Raw genomic sequence first — 15,741 nt, forward strand, 5'->3', positions numbered from 1 at the left:
GCAGTTAGAGATTTACCACACCTGGCAATTATTTATTTGTGATTTAAACCTATAAGAGTGTGCATTATGGATACATAATTATTTAAGCATATGTATGCACATATATTGTGTATATATGTATACATTTAATATAATATGTTTAATATATTATACATTTGAAATGAAATACACACACCTAGGTAGTTTTTTTTATGTGTTACTTACATATGCAGTTGGTGAATGAATGTATATAAATGGGTATAGGGAATATATAAATTGGTAGAGGGAACCCTCAGAGAGGAAACAACTTATATCAAGGCCAATCAGCACCTACTTTTCAATTTATAGTCCTAGAGAGTTTCCTGGAGGAACAGAAAGTTTAAGTGACTCGCCCAGGGTCATACACCCAGTCAGCTAGCATGTGACAAGGCAAGACTTGAACCTAGGCTTTTTAACCATGAGGTAATTTTCTCATACATAAAACAATACTGCCTCTCATAGACTCATCTATCTATTGTAATGTAATACCAAGCAAAGGCAACTTCCCAGGTTCGAAATACCAGCATAGGTGCTCTCTATTTTATTCAGTAACAAACCCAGAACAGAGAAGATCAAAACATGACATCATTCAAAATACAGCATTTACTAAGTGTGATTAAATAATCTCCAAGGCCTACCCCACCCCAGGACTTTCCAATCATTCAATCAATTACAAAGTCTCTGTTCCAAATAATTCTCCACCCCTAGGCTATACCTTAATTAAGTCCACCACAAAGCCCCTCTTCTCAAATGGAGATTAGTTTCCAAACATAAGTAAAATACATTCATTTGCTCAACCATAGAACACAAAAAGGTCAAAAGTTCCCCACCCCTGGATCACAATTGAATCTACCCCAGAGTTACATCAAGTTTAAACACAGCACTTAATACCCAAATGGAGGTCTTTTCTTCATCTTGACACGAGGCAAGTTCTCAGCAATCTTAGTTCCTGGAGAGACAAGGCTTAGCAAGGCCATAAGATACATTGCCAGTCCCTTCGTGAATTTATCCTCTGTCTGTAGAACAGCCCTAGAACCCCTGAACACATTAGCAAAGCCCTCTCCCAGGATTTCTGTAAACATACAACAAGAAAATCCTTCTTCAGGGCTTCTGAACCAACAGAAAGGCTCCCAGACCCCTGCAACAACAGTACTGTCCCTCACCAGTGGACAGTATTCATTCTGTCTGCAGGACAGTCTCCAGACCCCTGCAACAACAGTACTGTCCCTCACCAGTGCACAGTATTCGCTCTCTGTCTGCAGGACAGTCTCAGGCCTACTTAACCAAATGCCAGGTTCCAGGACTTCTTCAACAGGACAGTCTTTCACCAGTGGACAAATCTGGCAAAATAACATCAAAACAGACAAAGTACCAGCAAAACAGCCATGTCTCCTCAGTCCTTGGCAGCTCAGGGGGCAGGTCTCAAAAGTCCAGGGCAATTCGAAGCGGCCACCAGCAATTCTCTTAGTCTCTCTCTCTCCACGAGGTGCTGCTTCCAAAAAAGATCTTCCGCCTCTCTCCAGTGTCTCTCCAAATCTACGTCACCAGCTCCTCCCACTTCAGGACTTTCTTTTCACATCAACAAGCCCATCCCACAGGTGGGATTAACAAACTCTGGGTTTTAATACAATCAATTTGAAAACCAAGCCAATACAGGGGAATCTTTAATTGCCATTACTATCACATCTATCTATCTATCTATCTATCTATCTATCTATCTATCTATCTATCTATCTCTCTATTTTTCTTTCTTTCTACCTATATCTACCTATTAAAGCATAGCTTCATATAAATTTGTACCCAGAGTCATTTTACATATATCTGTATATGTATATGCAATAATATTCAGAATCTATGTAATAGAACTTTTAAAGTTTGCGAAGTACTTTACCAATATTATCTCATTTGAACCTCACAATCCTGTGACAGAAGTATTACAGATATTATTTTCTCTGCTTTACAAATGAGTAAACTAAAAGGTTCAAAAATACTGAATGACTTGTTAATGGTCACATGGCTAATAAGTAATAGACATAGATTTCAGTACATGTCTTCCTGAATTCAATTCAGTACTCTAACCACTGTGCTACTGTTGTTTCTCTACCCTTCTAATGTGTTTTTGTCTCTTGGTATTTTTCTCTTTTTCTCTGTTGCTGTCTCTCTCCATATTTAAAGCCCTGTATGCTACAGCACACTACACTACACACACACACACACACACACACACACACACACACAAAACGTATCTAGTACAGGATACTTTTAAAGATAGTATTTGTATGCCTTTCACCTCTGTTCTACCACACCCTCTTATTCCTTTTCCATTAACTGCATTTGCATTAGGTTCCATAGCTAAAGCCAAGTAATCATCATCTATGAATATGCTGCCATTATCTACTTTACAGTACGGATATTCATATTACCCTTTCATATATGTTAGCACCAGATTTTTCTTCTCTTTAATGAAGTTTGACAATTTGTGACAGGACAGAAAGGAAATTCATTATATTTAGTAATAGAAAACCCATTTCTCATTTTTCAAAAGCCAAGCAGTAGCAATGAAATTGCCTAAACCACTATATCACAATTCTCCACCTTTGTGGTTCTTAAGGTCACCCTCAAGGGTCTTCAATTTCCTTATGTTCCCAGCTTGGCATCTGGTAATTTTCAGAATCAGGAAATATAAGGGAGCTATATATTTTTATTCTAAGAAGAAATTTTTCCGATTTGAAAAGAAATAAATCTGTCAAGGGGAAAATATTAAAAATAAAAAGCATGACTGTAATAATCACATTGGTGTCACAGTCAATTTTGCTTATCCAAGTCTGGGAAGAAAATTTTCAACCCGACAAAAAAATTCTCCTGCCCCCTTCTGAGAAATTGTCAATGTGAGAGCAATGGAATTTTCATTTCAATAACCACTGATGTTTAACGGTAATTCAGGGAAAGAAAGCACAAAGGCAGCAAGGATCACATTTCCTTAAAATATTATTTTATATGCTCTCTGCTACCAAGTTTTGTGAGCTTGATTGAGTAAACTGAAGAATGATTAGATCTGCTTCTTCAGGCTATAATTTAACACTTGCTCTGTATCCTGCTGGCACTCTGCACAGTAGCATGTCTTTGCAACGTATATGAAAATTACAATAATAAAGCACCTTACTGCCTATTTAAAATACTTCCTCAAATTAAACTACTAATGAATTTTAGTTCCATAAATGTAACAAATAGTCATTGCATTTGATCTATGCAATAAGGTGCAATCTGTTGGTTTTATTCCTTTAGATCTCATATTTATTTTCATTCAAGTAAATTCGACAAACATTAAGCACCTACTATGTACAAAGAAAGCTTGGTATTCAATGAGAAATTAATAGATCAGTGTTTTCTACACCATTATGTCCTATGAAAAAAAAAGCAACAAATAGTTCTAAACACGAAAATTATCTATTTAAACTCTGACTTTCATATAAAGTGGTCTGTTTTATTTTTAAACAGAAAGATCTGATTGTTAGATTGAAATGTAAAAGTACTAAGTACATGGTGGTGAAGGGGAGAAACTAAATGGAGCCTCCCATATTATATTTTCTTAGAGAAAATATTTATTCCTCTCCCTCCAGCAATTCTTACCCTATCATGTGCACTAACCCAAAATATGTATTTGTTGGGTTTGAGATACTGATGGTGTCAAGTTTGGCAAGGATACCTACAGCTTACCCGGCTTTCAATTTCATCTTTTCTGCCTTGTTTCCCAGGTGTGTAATTTGGCATTACCTTTGTGAAATCTTAGTTTCTTTTTGCCATGTGTGTAATACTTTTCCATGGCAAATACTATTACTCTAAGGTTATTGAAGGACAAGTAATATTTTAAAATTAAAAAAAGTAGTTACTGGCAGTATTCACACTGTTCTCCCATTCTGACAACATTAACCAGTGGAAAAGTGGAGAACAATCATTTGACAGTTTGAAGGCAGTAGGCATACTCTGCCATGTTAAGCAAAATTAAATTTTAAAATAGCAATCAGTCCCTGGAATGTGTCTTAATAGAGAGAAAATAGAAGCATAAACAAAAACCCTTCAAACTTCTATTTGAGTCAATTATAATTTACATTTCACATTGAATCCTACAGATAGATACCTTTAGAGATACAAACATAATTCTACAATCCAGCACATTCCTCTATGTTGTTGAATCAGTGTATTATAACATAAAGTCCACTGGACTTGAAAGAAGAGATCAGGTTTTAAATCTTGACAGACACCATGCTAGCCACTTGGGCTATAAAGTAAAAAATAAAATAGCCCCTTTCCTCAAAGAGCTTACATTTGATTGGAGAGGACAACATATACAGAAATAAGTATATGCAGAGGTAATACAAGGATTCTCTGTGGGGAGGTGTCAGTAGCATCTGGGACGATAAGGAGAGCCCCTCAAATTAAAAAAAGTGTAAATTCGGCAGGGTTATAGGAAAGATTAGATTCTATGAAGCAGAGGTGGAATGCCTTCTAGGAATGAGAGAACAGCCAACATAAGGACAAGGAGACTGAGGATATAGTGTTGTATAACTGGAAAAGTAAGCCAGTCTCCTTTGCTGGGTATTCAGTAAGGTCATGTCCCTCTAAATATGGGTGCTCCCAAGTCTCTTCCCTGAGCCCTATATACATTTAGCTTGGTGATCTCATCAGCTTCCATGCCTTTAGTTATCATTTCTACCCTTATGATTCTCAGATTTATTTATCCAGCCCTATCTTTTCTCTTAACCTCCAGTCTCACTTCTCCAACTGCCTACTGAACATTTCAAACATAGGTCTACTGCAAAAATGTTCAACTTGACATTTCCAACCTGAACTGTTTGTTTTTCTACCAAGCTCTTCCTCTTAACTTCCTCTTAATATTGAAGACATATCCAAACTCCCTATCACCCAGATTCACAATCTAGGTGTCATCCTCAAGTTCTCACTTTCTTTGACTTCTCAGATACAGTCTATCAACAATTTCTATTAATTCTACCTTCATAGAAGCTCTTATATATGCTTCTTTCTCTCTTCTGACCCTGCCACTACTCAAGAGCAGATCTTCATGCCTGGACTATTTCAATTGCCTTTGGTTTTGTTTTGTTTTTGGAGGGGGAAGGGCAGAGCAATTGGGATTAAGTGACTTGCCCAAGGTCACACAGCTAGTAAGTGTTAAGTGTCTGAGACTGGATTTCAACTGGGTCCTCCTGACTGCAGGGCTGGTGCTCTATTCACTGCATCACCTAGCTGCCCCTCAATTTCCTTTTGGTTGATCTTTCTTCCCCAAGTCTCTCCCCACTCTAATCCACCCTCCACTCACATGTCAAATTGATCTTCCTAAATAAAAGTCAATATTCAATAAACTCCAGTGATTCTTTGTTGCCTGCAGGATCAAATATAAAATCCTCTCTTTGGCTTTTAAAGTCTTTCATAACCTAGCACCTTCCTATCTTTCCAGTATGCTTAGACATTAGCTTTTTATTTCTATTCCTTACACAAAATATTATTATCTCTTATGTCCAGAAAATTTTCACAGGTTGTCCTAATGTCTGAAGTTCTCTCATTCTCATTCTCATTTCTGGGTTTCCCTGGTTTCCTTGAAATCTTAGTGAAAAATCTCACTTTCTAGAAAAAGCTTTGACTGATCACCCTTAATGCTAGTGTCATCTCTTTGATGGTTATCTCCAAATTACCTTCTATGTATCCTGTTGGTATATGGATTTTTCATGTTGTTTCCCTTTTTAGACTGTGATCTCTTTGAGATTTTTTTTTTGCCTTTCTCTGTATCTCTAGGGTATCATGAAATTCCGGGCATACAGTAAACACTTATTAAAGTTTATTAATTTGTTGATGGTGAAGAGAGTAATTTATATCAAGCTTTAAAATGTTCTACTACCATAGATTTAATTCATGGATTTTTAAAAAAATTATAGTTAATTCTGTTCTTTGTTTTCCCATAAGTTCTCCACAATGACTAAGATAACTTTGGGTCACAATGCAACCTTGAATTATCTAACACCAGCACACCTATTTTTCTAATCTTATTTAGGATCATATATTTCTAGATTTAGAATTGGAAGAAATATTAAGCAGCACTGAGTTCAAGCCCATTAATTTACATATAAGGAAACTGAAGTTTAGAGATGTTAATTGACTTGTCCAATATGGTCCATGGATATGATCCTGGCTTTTCAGTTATCCTTGTCAATACTGCAATTAGCAGACATACAAATTAACTCCTACATATTTGAAATATGTTGAGAAAGTAGAAAAATGCTTCTTTACTAGGTTCCAACCAGGAAAACAGTTGTTAGAAAATAGTTATCTTCAATAAGTCATGGATCAAGGGGCTAATTTTCTTTTTATTAATAACACAAGATTCTCTTGTTTCAAAACTCTGACCCCAAAATACTCTAAATCACTATTGATTAGAAAAATACAAATTAAAATAAGTCTGAGGTACCACAGCACATATTGGCTAATAGTATAGAAAAGGCAAATGATAAATGTGTGGGGGTTGTGGGAAAATAGAGACACTAATTCACTGGTGGTGAAGTTGTGACTAGTCCAACCATTCTGAAGAGCAATTTAGAACTATACCCAAAAGATTATAAAATTGTGCATATCCTTTGATCAAGCAATATCACTATTATGTCTGTATCCCCAAGACATCAAAGAAAAAAGGAAAAAAAATCTATACGTACAAAAATATTTATAGCAGCTCTTTTGTAATGGCAAGGAACTGGAAATTTAGGGGATGTCTCAGTTGGTGAATGACTGAAAAAGTCTTGGTTATGCTCTAAGAAATGATGAGCAGGATGGTTGAAAAGCATGGGAAGACTTACATGAACTGAGGCAAAATGAAGCAGGTACAATTAGTAGAATATTGCACACAATAACAGCAATATTGTGATGATAAATTGTAAATGACTTGGATACTCTGGTCATAATGATAATCGAAGGGGATTCCAAAGGACTTATGATGAAAAATGCTATCCATCTCCAGAGAAAAAATAAATGGACTCTGAGTCCAAATTGAAGCACTTCCTTTTAAACTTTATTTTTCTTGTTTTATTATGTGTGTATGAGGAGGTGTTTACTTTTGCAAAATAACTAATATGAAAATATGTTCATATATAATCAATATCATATCGTTTGCTTTTTCAAGGGGTGGGAGAGTGAAGGGAAAGAATTTGAAACTTAAAAAATTAATTTAATATTAAAAATTTTGCATGTAACTGGGGAGTATTTATCAAAATAAATTTTTAAAAATTGATAGGTACATTAATTAAAACCATATTTGATTCGCTAAAAATGTCCTCTCTTTTGCATTTCCTTATTAACTTCCACTACATAATTCTATTCAGAAAAAATTCATCTTTAATTAGTGGGGCTTAGTTTCTAGCTACTCTAGTATACCTAATACTCTAGCACCTACAACATTTTGACAGTATTACTTTGTAAAAGATTTAGGGTTTAGTAGGCTTGATAAAACATGAAGAAGGAAGTGAGTATAGAATTTATTAAGTATAATTCCCTCCTCCTTTTTCAATATCAACAAGTCATAAGTGGCAGAATTCAAACAAAGATTCTTTGGTTCTAATTACATTACTTTGTCCCATCAAATATCTCGACTATGTCTCTGAACATACCCTTTATACTATTTCCTACATGAAGGTCATTTGCTGTAACTTATACAATAAATATAAATTTTAATCCAAATAAAAATCCTTATATTCACTTAGTTCATGTGTGATGGTCTTACTCTGTGTAACAGTAAGCACCCTAGTGTACCCAGGATGGCTGCTAGTACAGGTCCTTTGATCTGCTTTTCTAAAGGAAAGCAACTCAAAAGGAGTTAACAGTCTTGCATTAATCAAACATACACATCATTTACTTAGTACAGGGGAAAAAATCAGCCGAGAAATTTCAGAGAAAATACAAGTAGAAATTATAATCAGACAAAAAATACAGAGAAAATAACACAATTCAGCAGACTAACAGACAGGGCTTCTAGCTGTCTGGCCATTACATACATGCATAGTTTGTTACCAGAGAGAGAAGCACCAACATCTGGGTTTTCAAAGCCTGGTGGTTCAACAGCTACCCGGAGTCTCATCTGGCCAGATCTCATAACTCTCCCTATAAATGAGCCCCAAAGCAAAACCTCACCTCAAGTTATACATATAGCCTTTTACAGGGTCACAGTACATCACAACCTATGTGACCCACTGCCAAATTACAAATTAACAAAAGGTGTGGACCATCCTGAAAAACAATTCTCCTCTAAGCAAGCTTCTCTTGTTGGGCTCCAAGTGAGGCCCATTAAGGGACAGGGAAGATCTTCAAATTCCCTAGGCCTATTAAGGTGCAGGGAATAGCCTCATATTCTCTTACCATTACACTCTGAGATGGAATGTAGCTATTATATAGCCTTTGAGTACTTTGTTTTCTCTTTTTGAGTTTCTATAATTCATGTTGATTTGGTTTTAAATAGTTCTATTGTAATAAAGAGCATCCACATTAAATACCTGGTCTTCATCTAGTAGGCGCTAAACAGATTTTTATTCAATGTAATTGAATTGTTTCTCCTTTAACTTGTCAAAGGTGCCTTATATAATGCCAGTTCTGACAATAAAAGTGGAATTCCCTTCAAGTTATACCACCACAAGCCATTATAATATATTCTTAAATATGAGAGTGGAGAAGTTAATAATATAGCCTTCAACCTGAAATCTGAACATATCTATTTTGGGACATAGGTGATATTTGATATCCCTTAGCTCACACCTAAGTATCATTATATAGAAAGACTGTGCTTCAAAGCAAGTTAAAATGTAGGTCTCTAAACATCTGCACTAACAGTTTGTAGGACTGAAACATGTTACTTAATAACATTCTTCACTGCTTTGCATCACCTTAGACTAAGACATCCAATAAATTCCTGGTTTTATTGAAAGCACACTTCTCACTAGTACTATAAGTCATTGTTAAATGATTTGACTTTCACAAAATTTCAGTCCAGTAATGACTTGCAGCATGTAGACAGAGTCATCTATTTCAATATTGAAATTTTAGGGAATAACAAAGGGACTGCATAAGGAAGCCTGTTTGCAGAGGCTCCTTGACTGAACCAATTTGACATTTACAGTAGTGCAAGACCTGCTGTCTAAAGGAAAAGACTAGTCCTGTTCAAAGACATCACCAGGTTGACTGTAGGCTGAATGGATTTCTTGGACACAGCAATGCTTGAAGTTTTTGTTCAGTTGTTTTAGTCGTGTTCGACTCTCCATGACCCCATTTAGGGTTTTCTTGGCAAAGATACCAACATGCTTTGCCATATCCTTGTTCAGATCATTTTGCAGTTGAGGAAATTGAGGCAAACAGGGTCAAGTGACTTGTCTACAGTCATATTGCTACTAAGTGTATGAAGCCAGATTATATTTCAGAGGTGTCTCAATCTACCTCAGGAAAAACAGTGCCCTTGCTGATGAAATTAGAATCTCTGAACCATTGAAATAAGTTCTTAGGCATAAAGACATTTCCTACCAGCTGAACTAATTTTTCGATTCTTTGTATTTCTCCATTGTGCCATCATAACCCAGGAAACTCATCAGTGGGAAATTTCATCATTCTGCGATATCAAATCACCCTAGGTCCTCACATCTCATCAGTAGCCTGTTCCTCTGATTTGACCCATTGATTTCAGCATGGAGCCATGACTAAAGAAAAAAGGAATAAATATTTATACAGAGTCTACTACAGGTCAGACACTGTGCCAAGTACTTTACAAATATTATCTTAGTTTATCCTCACAACAATCCTGCAAGGTGATTTTACAATTGAGAATACTGAGGCAAGTAGAACCTAAAACACTTGCCTAGGATCACATAGCTAGTAAATGTCAGAGGCTGTATTTGCACTCATCTTCCTGACTCCAAATTCAGTGCTATATACACCAAACCACCAGTATATTATGAGTGGATAAAATCCTGTCTGCGAAGGTCAATGACAGCCATCTCATTTCCCCTCAACTCTATTGCTTGGGGATTTTAAAAATTCTTTATCCTAGCATGCCAGGTACTTTCTCCCCCAACCTGTTTTCAGCTTCCTGAACACAAATGTTTTATCTTCTCCCATTAGGTTAGAAGCTCCTTGAGACAGGAACTATCTTTCATTTTATTTGTATCTGTATCCCCAGAGCTTAGCACAGGGCCTGGCACCTAGGAGGTGCTTAATAAATGTTTATTGACTGGCTGACAGTACAGCGCCCCCTCTAGGATACCTCCACAATTGCTACTGACATAGGCAGGGCAGATCTCAGAAGACAACTGACTACTACTTTTCTTCTCAGACTTCTATTAGTCATTAACCCAGAGGGTCAAGATAGGACAAGAGAATAGATGGTGGCATATTTAAAGATCTAGGTTGGAATCAGGAAAATTAAAGATACGGTAAGCTCTGGTCAACCACAAGGCCACAAGCATCAGCTTTTATCTCTTCCAGCTGGGAGAGTCATGCTAATATACCCATCTCCTAATCATTGCCTTGAGACTTTCCTTGCAGCCCCATGCTTGGTGGGAGCAATCTCTCTCCATCTTAAAATGGATTTATCCTCTCCAGGTTGGGATTGGGTTAGGGCTGGTGGTTTAGATTTTGTTACAGTTGTGTCTTTTATTTCTTTCTCCCAATTAGTGTCTGAACCAGACCCAAGAGACACTGCCACCCGTTCCTGATAGCAGGAAAAGTTTACTATTCTTCTGAGATTGGGGAGTCCTATATAGTCTGAATATGTTCCTGATAGGAATGGGAGGGTAGTGATTTATTTAAGAGAAAGTTGAGGTTTTATTTAAGATGTGCATGAATGATATCCAATTACATATCATGGCTCATTTGCCTGGAATCTGGAAGACTTAAATTCAAATCTAACCTTACATTTACTAGCTGTATGACCCTAGGTGAGTCACTTAACTTCTATCTGTGTCAGTCATTTGAAAAATGGGGACCTAGTCCCCAGGGTTGTTGTGAGGAAAAATTAAATAGTATTTATAATGCACCTTGCAAACTTTTAAACACCATGTAAATGATATTTTCCCATAAGTTTTGATTCTCACAGTATAGTAAGAAATAATGAAGAATCACCAGGGCTCTGAGACACCAGGCTCTTGCACATCAGAAAACAGGGGCTTGTGGTGTTCTGGCAGCTACCCTGACCCCCTAGCCTGAAAGAAGATTGCTGTAATTAAATTCTTCTGTGCCTGGTTACACCACTAAGTTATCTGTATTCAATCAAAGAACCATATAGAATTCAACAGGAAAAGGGTATTAAAGGGAAAACACTGAATTTAAATAAATGGTTTAAATCTTCATTTATAGATGAGCTTGTGTCCCTTAAATTTGTCTCGCAATTTAAGATGTGTTCATCGATAATACAGTCTGACCCTGCTTTCCTTTGTTTGCCTGAAATTAGGTTCACAGAACCATATCTGCTCAGAGGAATTCAGGTTGATTTTCTCTCTTTTGGTTTATTTCCCTTACTTCAGTCTAACATTTGGTTCAGAATAAAACAAAAACACCAATCTTGTCATTGATTCATTATGTAACTTGATTTTATATTCTCCGAACCTTCTCCCCATTGCTCTCATCCAGCATCTATGAAGTTAACCTATTGTGCAGTCCCTACCTAAATAAAAAACTGAATTAACAATCTGAAGAGTGGAATTTTCTTTGATGCAACATTTTCTTGGAACAAATAGCAAATGCAGTTAGCTTTCTTCACCTAAGTACATAATGAAAACCAGTGCAAGTTAGACACTACAGAGTAATTTTACTTGGTGTTCTTTTCCATTGAATTGGGAACTTTTCAAATAGTCTTCTTCAGTAGCAGCATCCCTTCAGTTGCCTATGGCTGCTTTAAGATTGGTTTTTGCTTGGTAACTATTTCCACTGTGACTGCCTCTTAATCATTTGGAACAGAAATGTCTGGTGTTGAATAGGGTTCTACTTAAAAACAAAATCAGTAACTTAAGACCAATATCATTGACTATGTGTATCAGTCAGTAATGTATCTAATCTTGAAAATAAGCAAGGCTGGAGTAATGTTAGTTTGTTAATATCCTAGCATTTACAATCACTGTTAAAGTTACAAATAAAGAGATTTCTGAATTTGACTGTATGATATATATTTCTATATATTTATGTATATATGGAGAGATATTGCTACACATAGATCTATTTATATATGTGCATATATTTATACATAATTTATCATTTAATTTAGTTTTTTCCAATCTTTTTTCCTGCCAAGATTTAGTCATGGGAAACAGTAAAGTTATACTCAGCATGATTCCGTGTTATGACAACCATCAGGTACCTGTCTCCTAGTTTTCTGTATTATGCTAATATTAATTTTCATGGAAATAGAATTTTTCAGATGGAATTCCACTGGCATCTAAACATATCTTCCAAATATTAATTAAAATGTGTCATGTTTTGTGATGAAATATATTCTCTTATCACCTCTTATCATCCATCATATTTGCCAAACATTTTAATTAAGCAAGTTTCTGTGTAAGACTGATCTATAGCACACATTCAACTAGTTAAATGAACATAGGTCCTCCTTTTCAGGAGGGAATAATCAAAGAAAGCCAACAGCAATACACACAAGCATATTGAGCTCAAAATCCTATGATAGCATGTCCGAGATCTCTAAGTGCTAACAAGTCTCTCCTTAGATTGAAACAAGCCTTGTGCCTTACAACTTCCTTCCCTTGGATATAGTCCTTTTTTCTGGAGTCACACAAAATGTCTTATTTTTCTACCTGACAGACATGTCTTTCAATCCCTTTGACATATTTTCCAAGCATTTTAACATAATTCTCCAAGTCTTCCCCTCTCTGGGCTAAAATCAAACAAACAAACAAAAACAAACTCCTCACAGCTTGGAAAATCTATATTATAAGACAAGTCTTGGATCTTTTCCTTTCATGGTAGAGAAAGTTCCATGCCACGGACACTTGCATGGCTAACTTTCCATAGCATGGAAAGCTCTAAAGGGTCAGACAATCCTCATGAATAAGGGAGAAATACTACCACCCTCCAGTAACCATAACAATTCCAAGACATTGGCAATCTATCATGGTGCAGGGAAAGACACAGTCTCTTTGTTGAAACTAATATTCATACTAAATATAATTCAGATAAAATTTAAATTATACAGGAAGGGGCTATATAAGTGAAAAGGCACCATATTTACACTTTGCAAAGAAAAAGATCACATATTTGTTATATATGTGTAATCAGTGTTTGAACAGAAGATTCACAGTTTCCATGCCTCCTTTGGACTGACCACATATGTTACATAAGTTTTTGGATGCTTTAAGATTGTTGCTTCTAATAGGTTATGTGTGTCTTTGAATTTGGGTGCTTTGAAGGTGAAAAATCATCCCTTATTGGGCTCTGAGCAGAAAACATGGGTGTCTCATTAGACCTTTAAAAAGTTAATGACTCTGCCCTCTCACTTTCTTTGATCTTTCATGCATTATCATGTACCTCTTGAAGTCCTTCATAAATTTATCTGCCATTGATGGATAGCCCAGTAATTCTGGATGTTTAGAACTTATAAAGATACCTAAATATCTGGACACATCTGTCTAGAGATCTACATGCAGTCACCTAAGATCAGGCAATGAAATATGAAACAGAAAAGGCAGGTTTCTCCCCCCCCTTTTCTTTTTTGCTTTTTGTAGGGCAATTGGGGTTAAGCAACTTGCCCAAGGTCACGCGGTTAGTTTTCGTGTTAAGTGTTTGAGGCCAGATTTGAACTCAGGTCCTCCTGACTCTAGGGCCAGTGCTTTATTCACTGCACCACCTAAGAGGCAGCTTTCTTAGCCAAGATCCTTTCTCTAGCTGTCTTCTGGGATCAGTTCAATCTACCTGTAGAATTAAGAAGAGGCAACAAGTCTTCCTCTCTCGGGAAAATTCCAAAGTTATACAAAATACCAGACAATCAAGAGGCCCAATGTTGGTGTCATTCCTTTTTAAAACATGCATTACAATGTTAACTCTTTGTGTTCAGTGGACAACAAAGAGATAGGATATTGGGAATATTTGCTTGGTAATCTTCAGTAAACTCAAGTAAGTCACTATTCCCTTATCTAGTTTTCATTTAAAGAATCTTTTTTAATTAACCAAATGGGAATTTTCTTAATTGTACAATATCACTTCTAATTTGACATTAAATATGATCTTGTCTTAACAAGTTGGTAGTCTCACTATATAAATGCTTCTAATTTGAAAATGACTCCCAGAAGGAGAAAGGGAGAGATAGAATAGGCTAAATTATCTCACATAAAAGAGGCAAGAGAAAACTATTAAAATGGAGGGGAAGAGCAGGGAGGTGAAAGGGAATGAGTCAACCTTATTCTCATTGAATTTGTCTTAAGGAGGGTATAACATACACAATGAACTGGGTATCTTAACCTATAGGAAAGGGGGGGGGGGGAAGGGGATAAGAGGGGAGGATGATAGAAGGGAGGGCAGATTGGGGGAAAAGGTAATCAGAAGCAAACATTTTTAAGAAGGGATAGGATCAAAGGAGAAAATAGAGCAAATGGGGGGATGGGATAGGATGGAGGGAAATACAGTTAGTCTTTTACAACATGATGACTATGGAAATGTTTTGCATTACTAAATGTATATAATATATATTGAATTACTTGTCTTCCCAGTGGGGGTGGGTGAAGAGGGAAGAAGGGAGGGAATCTGGAACTCAAAGTTTTAAAAACAAATGTTTAAAAAAATTGTTGTTACATGCAACTGGGAAATAAGATATATAGGCAATGGGGTATAGAAATCCATCTTGCCCTACAAGAAAGTAAGGGGTAAGGAAATAAGGGGAGGGATAGGGGTAAGATATATGAGAGAACCAACTGGGAGAAGGAGTAATCAGCATGTTGTGGGGTGGGGGGTAGGAAGTGATGGGAAGAAAACTTAGAACTCAAAATCTTGTGAAAATGAATGTTGAAAGCTAAAAATGAATAAATAAATTCTGAAACATAAAAGAAAAAAGAAAATGATTTTTCAAGTTGCTTCTAAAATGTCCTTATCTCCATATCCTGTGCACCAGATACTGGTATGTAAACTGCACTAATATTCATGATGGTCTTTAAAAAAAAATCCTTATCAATACAAGACGACCAAGTATCCCATGAAGTGATGTTTCTTATTGGCTTATAAAAGTTTAAAACTAATTGTACCAATTCTTTCATTTTCTTCTCTAAGAAGAATCTATGGCCTATCCTTCCTTTTTCCCATCATTCCCCCTTATCTTGTACTCCTTTTAAGAGCAAAAGGCTGAGGCAGGGGCGGAATCAAGATGGTGGAGTAGAGACAGGACCTCCAAGCGGCTCCAGCTCTCACCACCTCCAATCCATGTAAAAGGAGACTCTGTACAAACTTTGGAGCTACAGAACCCACATTCTTTACTTTTTTTATTTTATAGGGAAAGAAAAAATAGAATAGAAAAGTCTTTAGCAAAAATGGATTCTATATGGTCAAAAGATTCTCATAGAAATTTTCAGTAATTTTAAGAGTGGATATTCTTGAATTATCTATTATTTTGTTATAATTTGGCACATTATAGTATTTTTTAATTCAGCTCTGAAGTACGGGAAGAAAACCCTTATAGTTTTAAGCTGTAATATG

At 36.2% G+C, this 15,741-nt stretch overlaps 1 long non-coding RNA gene across 1 annotated transcript; it reads right to left on the minus strand.

Moving 5' to 3' along the window:
* Positions 1–529: 529 nt before the first annotated feature.
* Positions 530–1,844, minus strand: LOC138166456 (uncharacterized). The gene is made up of 2 exons (XR_011169602.1): positions 1,233–1,844; positions 530–1,199 (listed from the first exon to the last, which is right to left on the minus strand). It is a non-coding gene; the product is annotated as an uncharacterized lncRNA (long non-coding RNA).
* Between the last annotated feature and the right edge of the window lie 13,897 nt (positions 1,845–15,741).

This window comes from Petaurus breviceps, unplaced genomic scaffold, assembly GCF_028583685.1.
Source record: "Petaurus breviceps papuanus isolate PSGF00001 unplaced genomic scaffold, PetGlider_PUasm1.0 224, whole genome shotgun sequence".
NCBI classification, from domain to species: Eukaryota; Metazoa; Chordata; class Mammalia; order Diprotodontia; family Petauridae; genus Petaurus; species Petaurus breviceps.